Consider the following 9608-nt stretch of genomic DNA (forward strand, 5'->3'; position numbering starts at 1 on the left):
ATTTATTCCTGTAACTCCGTGGCCAAGATTTACCATTTATCACAATGATAAAATTTTCAGACCTCAGAATATTTTTTAACTGAATGTTTTCAGAATGAAGATAACCACATATATTCTTGAGTGATACATATATTAATTGTAGACAGGACCCTCTGTAAAATAACTATATTTTAATTCAATTTTCACTAATTTCTTTGGATTTATACAACTATAAATGAGAACAGAATTAAACTCTGAAGATGACCATGTCCTCTGCCTCAGTGAAATAATGTCTGTAACCAGGTCCTATCAAAGTTACACTCCCTTATGTGTTGCATAATTTCACTTCCTCAGCACTTCTGTGCACCAAAACAATCTCTGCAGACTTCCCTTTCATGGGGCAGGTATCTCATGGGGTTTGTGGAAGAAAAGGATTAATGAAAAATTTAATTATTCTAGTCAGAATAGATAGCATCATGAAGCTGGTACCTCTGCACACATAACGATGGCTAAAAAAAGTCCACCAGAAGTAGACTCATCTTCATGTGCAAACTAATTCAGTATCTCTGAAAGCAGACACATACAACCTGCCACAAAGTGATGATGAAAGAAATCTGTCAAAGTATCGTAGAGAAAATGATCAGGACAGTATTTTACTCTCTTTTTTTTTTTCTAGAAGAGGCAAAGGGAAAATTGCCACCCCAGTGTATTTCTTACAAAGTAGCCAAGGAAAAATGATAAGAGCCACATTTATGTATTCTAGCACTCAGATTTCTTCCTCTTGGTTCAAATGAAACCTTCATTGAAGGTTTCTGCTCAAGGCTGGCTGGAGGGCATAAGCATTTAAGCTGAAGCACACTTGTTTCAAAATTACTGCAGGGAGAGGAGATCACTTCTGAGCTCTGAATGATACAAGGTACTTGCACACAGGCTTGTATCTCAAGGTCATTCGTCTCCATTTAAACACGCAAACTGAATGATCATGAACAAAAGATTTGTTTTCTCTCTTTTCTGCTTGGTGAATGCCAGTGGCATTCACTGACTGAGGGAAAAAATCTGAGTGATTTTGGAAATGCAAGAGTATTTGAGTCAAAACTAACTCATTGACATGTCATTTAAAAACAAAGAAGAGTTTTTAACATATTAATTAAATGGCTTTTTAAAGTTTCTAGTTGTAAATGTTATCTGTCAAAAGTGATGGACAAATAACCTTGATTTCAATTTGATTTGCTTTGGTTCTTACATCACTTGTGGTCATTAAATAGTTGTTTTGTCCATGTTTCATTCAATACAATGAAATTGCACATTTTACACATTGAGGGGGTTAGAATTTGGTAGGAAATTGGAGCCTAGTATCCTTTTTTTCGTAGTATAAATAGTTTGATAAATGATCAGTGCTGCATTTTTCCCAACTCATTCTTAGCCCTTGTTTGTCTTACATTCGTGCTTTTTTGTTTCTTCTCTCAGTATGCCACAGCTGCAAAGATACTGTACATTTTTAAGCCGTGTTTAGCTTCCCTAACAGACACATGCAGATGCCAAGAACATTAGACATAATGACTGCATCTGTTAATGTTTCTGTGTACAGAAAAAAGTACATATCTATCAATTACCGTATATTTTCTGGGTAATACCAAATTGCATTATGTTCAATGCTTCATTTGCCTTGCTACTATGTAGTGAATATTTGCTTTATAAGCAAATAAAGACACTTTTAAATTTGAAAAAAAAATGAAAAGGGAGACACCAGAAGTGAAGTGAAGCAAAGTTTCTCAACCACTACTGTCACATATAAATTTAATAAAATAACTGTATACAATAGAATGGAGCTGCTTCATTTTCAAAGTTAATGATTGCTTTTTGTCATTGACAACAATGGAATAAAGTTGTTACCTGAATTAGAAGAATTACTTTTGGTTAAAGATAATTTTTATATTTACATGCCCACTCTTAAAAAAAGCCAAACAACTTTTTTCATTTCAAAAGGAAATAATTTGCCACCATTAATGAAAATTTAGCTTTATTTTAACATATGTACTTGGAATTTTTAATTTGGCCTTCTAAATATGTGAAAAAATTGGATAGTGAAGTATCTAAATTTTCATAAATTTTATGTAAGAGGGATATTATAGTACAACAGAATAATTACAGCAGATACTATAGAACCATGGAACTTGGGTTGGAAGGGATCTTAAAGATCATCTAGTTATAACCTGCCTGCCATGGGCAGGGACACCTTCCACTAAACCAGGTTGCTCATAGCCCCATCCACCTGGCCTTGAATATTTAACTGTATAAATATCCAAGTTTAGAAATGCGTAAGTAACAAATTTTAGCTATTACTTTTATTGTAAAAAAATATTTAAAGGGAAATATTTCACACACAAAGGACAGCAGGCTTTTTAGTGGTGGAATAGTCTCATTATCACCAGAACCTGTGTACTAAACTTCTTTCCTTGAAACTTCCCAAAAAATATAGTGTCAATAAGTGTAAGTTTACTTTAATTGTACAACCTGTATCTTCGCATAAAGCTTTCATAGTAGAAGTGATTGTTCTGCTGACATAGTCTAATATTAGTTATGCACCACATCAGAGACTGACAAATGATTTCTAAAATCTTACTGTGCTTAAAATGAATATGTAATTTAATGCTCATGATAACTTTTAGGGTGAAGTATTGATAAAGTCATCTGTCTTTATCTGACCATCTCTTTATGATCTGCATTCCCCATAAAAATTGTTGTATTTCTGTAAGGATTACAATACTTTATTACTTGTAGTAATCATTAAGATTTTCTTAGATACTTTTTAGACTGTGTTGCTTTGAAGGTTTCTTACACTTGTGCATTTTTTTTCCCCCAGCATGAGACATCTTTCCTCCCATGGCTACAAAGCCTGTGTGGAGTGAGGGAGGGCATACTCAGATGAATCCCAATGTGCAGATGAGAAGGAGCCTTGGCAGGCAGAGAGTGCTTCAAACTATTCCATTGCCAGGCAAACAGCTTAGAAAAGCAGGAAACTTAAATGCTCTTAGAATAAGCTATAATAATAATAATATACTTTGTAATGAATTAGTCATTACAGTAGATATAGTTGTTGTGGTAGCTGAATATTTAAATGACAGAGAATTAGTTTCTTACTGAACCATACTGAAGATAAAATAATTGTTTTGGAAATGCATTTGTATTTAGTTAAGTATTAAATAGAATAATTGCTCTATTTCCAGGAACATGTATTTACTAAAACAAAACCAAAAAGGAAATTGCATATATTTTTTTTTCCTGTAAATTATGGACAATAAGGGATGGGAAAAAATAGGAAAATTAATAGTCTTTGGTATATTCAAAAGGCAGTTAGTAATTAATTACATATTCAGATATAATTTTTATTGAGAGCAGTAATTCATGAATAACAATGGTTATGTTCTTTCAAAATGTTGATTCAGGTCAGAGTTAGGGATGTATGGATGCCTTTTTGAACCACAGAACATTTTTCACTTCAGTCTTAAGTACATATATTCAGAATTGATTACTGTAATTTTGAGCTATCGCAGAATCCCTATATAATTTAGCCTACACAGATAATTTGAATGCATTTAACTGGTTTAAGTCAATATTCTAAATGTATAGGAAAAGTAAAGAACCTGATTCACAGTTGTGGAATATAATAATTTTCAAATTGTGCAGTCAATCAAAAAGACATAATGCCTTATCTAGATACAGAATTAATTGTATATTCTCCACATTTCCGCCAGACTTGTCAAGAGTAAAACTGAAAATTCAAAAGTACTGGTCTTTGAAGATGGTCTTTGAAGAATTTGACTCAGATTATACCTGAATCCAAAGGATTCCAATACCTAAAATATCCAGATATCAACCAGGTAAATATACGAAATGAGAACACGTTGCAAAATTTTATTTCATTTCTTGAGTCCTACTGCTGCAAAGTGCAATATGCAGGGCCCAATAAAGCAACATAAGCTAAATAGGTACAGCCTACAAACCTTGAACTTGGGAAACATAAATTTAAAACAGGAATAAATATTAAAAAAATCTTAATAAACAATTAATTACTCTGAAAAATAGTAGTAGAAGTAGTCAGAAAAAGGTCATGTGGTTCATATAAAAATTCATAAAGCTTTAGAGTCTTCTAGACATCAAAAAATACAACTACCCAAGATTAACTCAGTGAGGTATGATTTATTTCTTGAAATTTTTCTATTCTGTTTCAATTATTTTTGCACCCCTCAAAGCTAACAGTCAATTTTCTCTTGGATTTGCACAATAAGCTTACATGAACATGCTTCCTGATGGAAAATCTCACTGCAGCCTTCACAAGAGTAGGGAAAACAAACTCTGATAAAGAAAGGGGATTCTAAGAATTTGCCTGGCTTCATTGTTAATTGTGCTTTCTTAGAAACTTACAGGAAATAGGCCAGGTAATGCAGAAAGTGGTAAAGGAAACCTCATAAAGAACATGTCAAAGAACTGGATAAGAAATTGTCCAAATTATCAGAATATGTTGATAAAAAAATAGTTTTTATAATCCCCTGCCAGTCTGCCAAAGATCAGACAATATTGTGTCTAATTATTCTAAAATAGATTAATAAATATACATTCCTTATCCTTGATCCAAAATTATGGAACATCATCTTTTTGAATACTTATTTCTGTTTGTCCAAATAAACTTTTCCCAAAGCAAATGATAAGGGTAGCACTCTGTTGCAGATTTTTTTTACTAATATTTTCTCTTTCCCTGTGAAAGCTTGAAAAGTTATCTAAAGCTTGAAGCTTGATTTTGCATTCTCAATAGTGTGACTGTTGCTAATGTCTCTTACTCACCCCAGAGAGTGGTTACAAATGAAATAAGAACCACCTAAGGTTTCCACCGTCTTCTAAACAGGTGGTTGGGATAGGAATATCATTAGTGGTTGCACATTTATTGGTGAGCTGCTTGAAATAAGTTGTGTTAAATCTCCTGGTCTGATAGTTACACTGCCATGGATACTGAGCACTAGAAATGTGTACTTCAGAGGGTAAATTACAGTATCAGCTTTTCTGGTAGATACAGCACACAACCCCAAAGGAGATGAAATGGCTGCAATATTTGTGGAATTGTTACAAGTATATCTGAAATATTTTTCCATAGTGGTGAATATAAAAGTAAGAAACAAATTTAGTACCAAAATATTAGCTGCTGCAAATGGGCTGAATACCATGGTCCAACTGTAGTTAGTAAGATGAAGTTTTCATCTTCTCTTAGAGAAGACGAAAAAAATACTCAGTGGTGTGAATGTGGAAACAATTTATTGTACATTACTTAAGAAAGAAGAATTCAGTTGTTTTTCCAAAATATGGGATTATAGTGTAGCTGGATTGACATGAAACCAAATGATAATGGCCTGATATAAGCTGGCTCTAACATTCTATTTGCTGATACTGCAGTTAATGCCGTGGACCTCTCTGGCAGTAACACCTAAAGCAATGCCTTTTCCATTGATGTTCAGTAGAGCTTTTGCTGAATGATATTCCTTTGTTTTATGCCTTGAGGTCTGAATCTCTACTGGGTAATCATGATTTAAGATTAATTTTTTTAATACTAAGAAAGCCAGGGAGGTAGACGAGGCCAAGCTGTAATGCACCCCTAAGACACCCATCCAACTTGCAAAACTTGTTCTTGAACACTGAAGTGCCTTTTTCCAGGAAAAGATTCCTTTTTACCTTGGTGGGATTTTTTTGTTTTGTTTTTGGTTGGGGTTTTTTTTTTTTGTTTGTTTTATTTGTTTTTTGGTTTTTTTTTTCTCTCTCTCTGTAAACTGATGTCTTCTAACTTTTAGAAGAAAAAAAATGTATAGCATTTTGCAGGTGAAACTGCCATTGAATGAAAAAATACTGTAGAGAAAAAATGCAATCATCCGGAAGGTAGTTCTTTATCAGAAGCTGAGGCTGGATCAATGTAATATAACTTCCTTAAGATCTGAATATTTTCTGAACTGATAAATTGGACCAGGAAGGATTTATTTCACAGTTTTATGGCTATTTATCATTAATTTTAAAAATTGCTGGTTTATAAGAAATACTTAGGAATTCCCTAAATAATGGGCATTGAGTTTTAAAACAAAGCATGTGCAGGTACCTAATTCTTGAATTCTACCAGCCTCAAGATTAGAAGAATGTTATATTGTGCCAGATATAGGCTTTGCTTTTTTCTGGTTCAATTCTTTAGTAGAATCTTGTCAGTGCTTAAGTGGAATTTGTGCAGGAGGCAGTTTCATTAATTTCTAGTGTAGAAATACTAGAGTGGTAAGAAATGTATTAATAAGCCTCTGATGTGTATAAGGTTATCATTAATCTTTGTGCAACCAATTTAGACAAAAATTATGCTTTTACTTTGTGTATCACTCCAGTTTGAACTGGAAAATATTCCAAGGTAAAAAAAAAAAGTATAAATTCTAAAAAATTGTGGAAATATATATGTAATTTTTATAAACAAATGTATAAATAAATTTTAATATTTTTATATATGTGAAATGGGGTTTTTTGTGTTTTGTTCAACATCATGTGATCCTGACATGCAGGTTTTCTTACTATCATTCATTTTGATAGACAAAATACTCCTAAGTATTACTAAATGTTATTAAATATTACAAAAGTACCAAGAGAAAAAAAAATAAATTAGAATTTAGTGAAATCCTGTAACTTTATAAGTATAGAAATATTTCATTAAAATTTTAAGCAGTTTTTAATTAGAATGTTCTAGAATACTTTGTGAAACAAGATTGGTAATGCAGGAACATAAATGTCTTATCAGGTATTTCTCTGTATATCAAGAAAATAACAGTCTTATAGAAATGGAATATAAGTAATTGATTTTTATGGTGTTTGGTACTACCTTTCACTATACTTTTATAAGTATCTGATAGAGGCTTCATTATCAGAACATCTGATACATTTTTATCTTCATGAGAATATGAAATATTTATCTATTTTAATATATGGGCAGAAGAGGAACTAATGGGTTCACTCAATAGTAATCTCAGAATTGAAACCTTCAAACTGGTAAAAATTACTTAGATCCAATTAAGTCAGTGTCACATTTTCTCAGAAATGCAAATTACTGCGTTACAGTTATGCTGTTCTTAAGCTAGTGCTCGTAATGCTCCTGTTTACATTCCCTGCATAAAAATGATGGAATGACTAGCCTTGGAAACCATTTCTAAGCTAATGGAAGGCATGAAGGCAGTAAGGAATAGTTAGCATGGGTCAACAAAGGGGAAACCATGAGTGAGCAGGCAGGTTATCTATGAAGAAATGTCTGTCTTGCTGGATGAGGGGAAAGCACAAGATATGTCTACCCAGAATTCAGTAAGGCTTTCAGTACTGTGGTCCATTTGTTCTTTATGAAGAATCTGATGAGATATGGACTGAATGAGCAGACAGTGGGGTGGACTGAAACCTGACTGACTGGATGGGCACAAAGAGGGGTGATTGGTAGTGCAAAATGTTGTTGGTACATGAACTGGCATTATACACCAGGGGTCAATACTGGGTCAAATTATCTAAATGATGGGGCAGACTTGTGCCCTCAGCAATTCTGCAAATGACTAAAATAAGAGGGGTGTCTGATATGCCACATTGTTGTACAGCTGTCCAGAAGAACCTCAACAAGCTAGGGAAAGGGGCTGACAGGGATTTCATTCAACTTGTACTCAACAAGGAATGCAGTGTCCTACATTTGGAACAGCAAATCTCCAGGCACAAGAACAGGAAAGGCAACCAGAGGGAAAGCACCTTTGCAGAAAAGGATCTGATCAAAGGGTCCTCATGGACACCACTTGAATGTGAGGCAATAACAAAGGCCAGTGGTATTCTGGGCTGCATTAGGAGATATGTTACCATCAGAACAAGGTTATTCCCTTCTACCCAGCAGTGGTGAGGCTGGTACTAAGTACTTGTGTTGATCTCTCAGCTCCACAGCACAAGAGGCACATGGAGCTACTGGAGGAACTCCTGCAAAGGGTCAAGTAAAGGGATGAAGGGGCGAGGGCACCTCTCCTATGAGAAGAGATGTGTGACTGCTTAACCTGGAGAAAAGAAGGCTCACAGGGATGTGTGTACATGTACCTGAAGAGGGGTTTGAAAGAACACAGAGCCAGGCTCTTAGTGGTGCCGAGACAGGCAATAGGTTCTGGGTGGCCTTGCAGGCTGTTTAGACAAAATGAGCTATGGAAGACCTTTCCAACCTCAAACATTCTCTGATTCTGTGAAGGAATCTAGGCTATTTTAGGAGGCTGACATGACATGAAACCTACTTGAGGCATGTGTTCTTCTGAAATGAAAAACCGGATACCATGCAATGCTTGAAGTTTTTCTCCAGTTTATTTTACTGGAAAGATTACAAAATAGATCACAGAAAATCATCAAAAATATTTAATTTGCCTCTGAGATAACAATAAAACAGCCAAAACACTCTTATTTTTTCTCTGTAGCAATCATTTATTAATTTTATTAGCAATTAATAAATATTTATCAAGTATGGAAGAAAAATATTGTACTGTTATTACTGACCCATAAGTTTCAGCAGGAATGAAAGACTATATTGATAGTTCAGATCAAAAATATAACAGGCAATATTTATTTCCATATGCTGTACTGCATTACAGTCTGTGAAACTAGCAAAAATCAACTACAATATGTTTAGCAAAATACAGTTTAGTGTTAAGCACTACTTTCCTTAACAGAATTACAAGGCATATTATGCATAAGTGGACAGTATATAATAGTGAAATATAATAAAATGTATGGTAGCCTGAAGCATCAAACTGATTTAAACTCATACAATTTTAAAGTTATTTACCAGGCTTTTTTCTAGACTAGGACAAATAATATGTTATGCAACATTTGAACTAAGCAACATAATTTGGATAGTCAATCTACTTGTAATATAGATTAAAAATGACAAAGAGATTGCTAATTCATCTGAATAAAGGGGTTAAAAAAGCTGCTTAGTTTTAATGAAAAAAAAATTACCCTGTCAGTTGATTGCTGTTCTTGTTAAAGAAAATGAAGACAGAATCTGATGAAGAGGAGAAACCAAGTGTGACTGTGTGCATCACAGTGTAACTATATGTGGAGATCACAAAATATGAAAATCATTATAGCTTTGAAATTTGCCTTTACATGCAAGTGCTTTGGATACCATCACTTAGCTTCTGTCATTTGTTGGAAGTGATTTATCTTTTAATAGGCATAAAGCTAAGTATTTTTCTTTACAAAATGAAGATTAAAATGATTAATGAAACCTCCTGGTACAGCCATTCCACTGTGTAGGGACTGATCCATTGTGAACATCAGATAACAGATTTCATAGAATAGTTTGGATTGTAAGGGACCTCTAAAGGTCATCAAGTCTTACCCACAGTTTGTGTCTTTTTAATTATTATCTATTCAAAGGGAAATCATAATTGTAAACATAACGTGTACAGAAATTTATATTGTTACATTCAACTACTTTCAATAAATAATTGCTTCCCATAACTTTAATAATATAGTAATTTCTTGCAGAAAGTATCAGTACAGAAAGTATTTCTATTGCTTGGTTAGTAAAGAGAGGGCACGGACTTTTACAA

At 33.7% G+C, this 9608-nt stretch overlaps 1 long non-coding RNA gene across 1 annotated transcript; it reads left to right on the top strand.

Moving 5' to 3' along the window:
• Window positions 1-7243: 7243 nt before the first annotated feature.
• Window positions 7244-8377, top strand: LOC135295245 (uncharacterized). Its single transcript, XR_010357279.1, has 3 exons — window positions 7244-7344; window positions 7626-7820; window positions 7949-8377. It is a non-coding gene; the product is annotated as an uncharacterized LOC135295245 (long non-coding RNA).
• Window positions 8378-9608: the final 1231 nt, after the last annotated feature.

This window comes from Passer domesticus, chromosome 2 (assembly GCF_036417665.1).
Source record: "Passer domesticus isolate bPasDom1 chromosome 2, bPasDom1.hap1, whole genome shotgun sequence".
Taxonomy (NCBI): Eukaryota; Metazoa; Chordata; class Aves; order Passeriformes; family Passeridae; genus Passer; species Passer domesticus.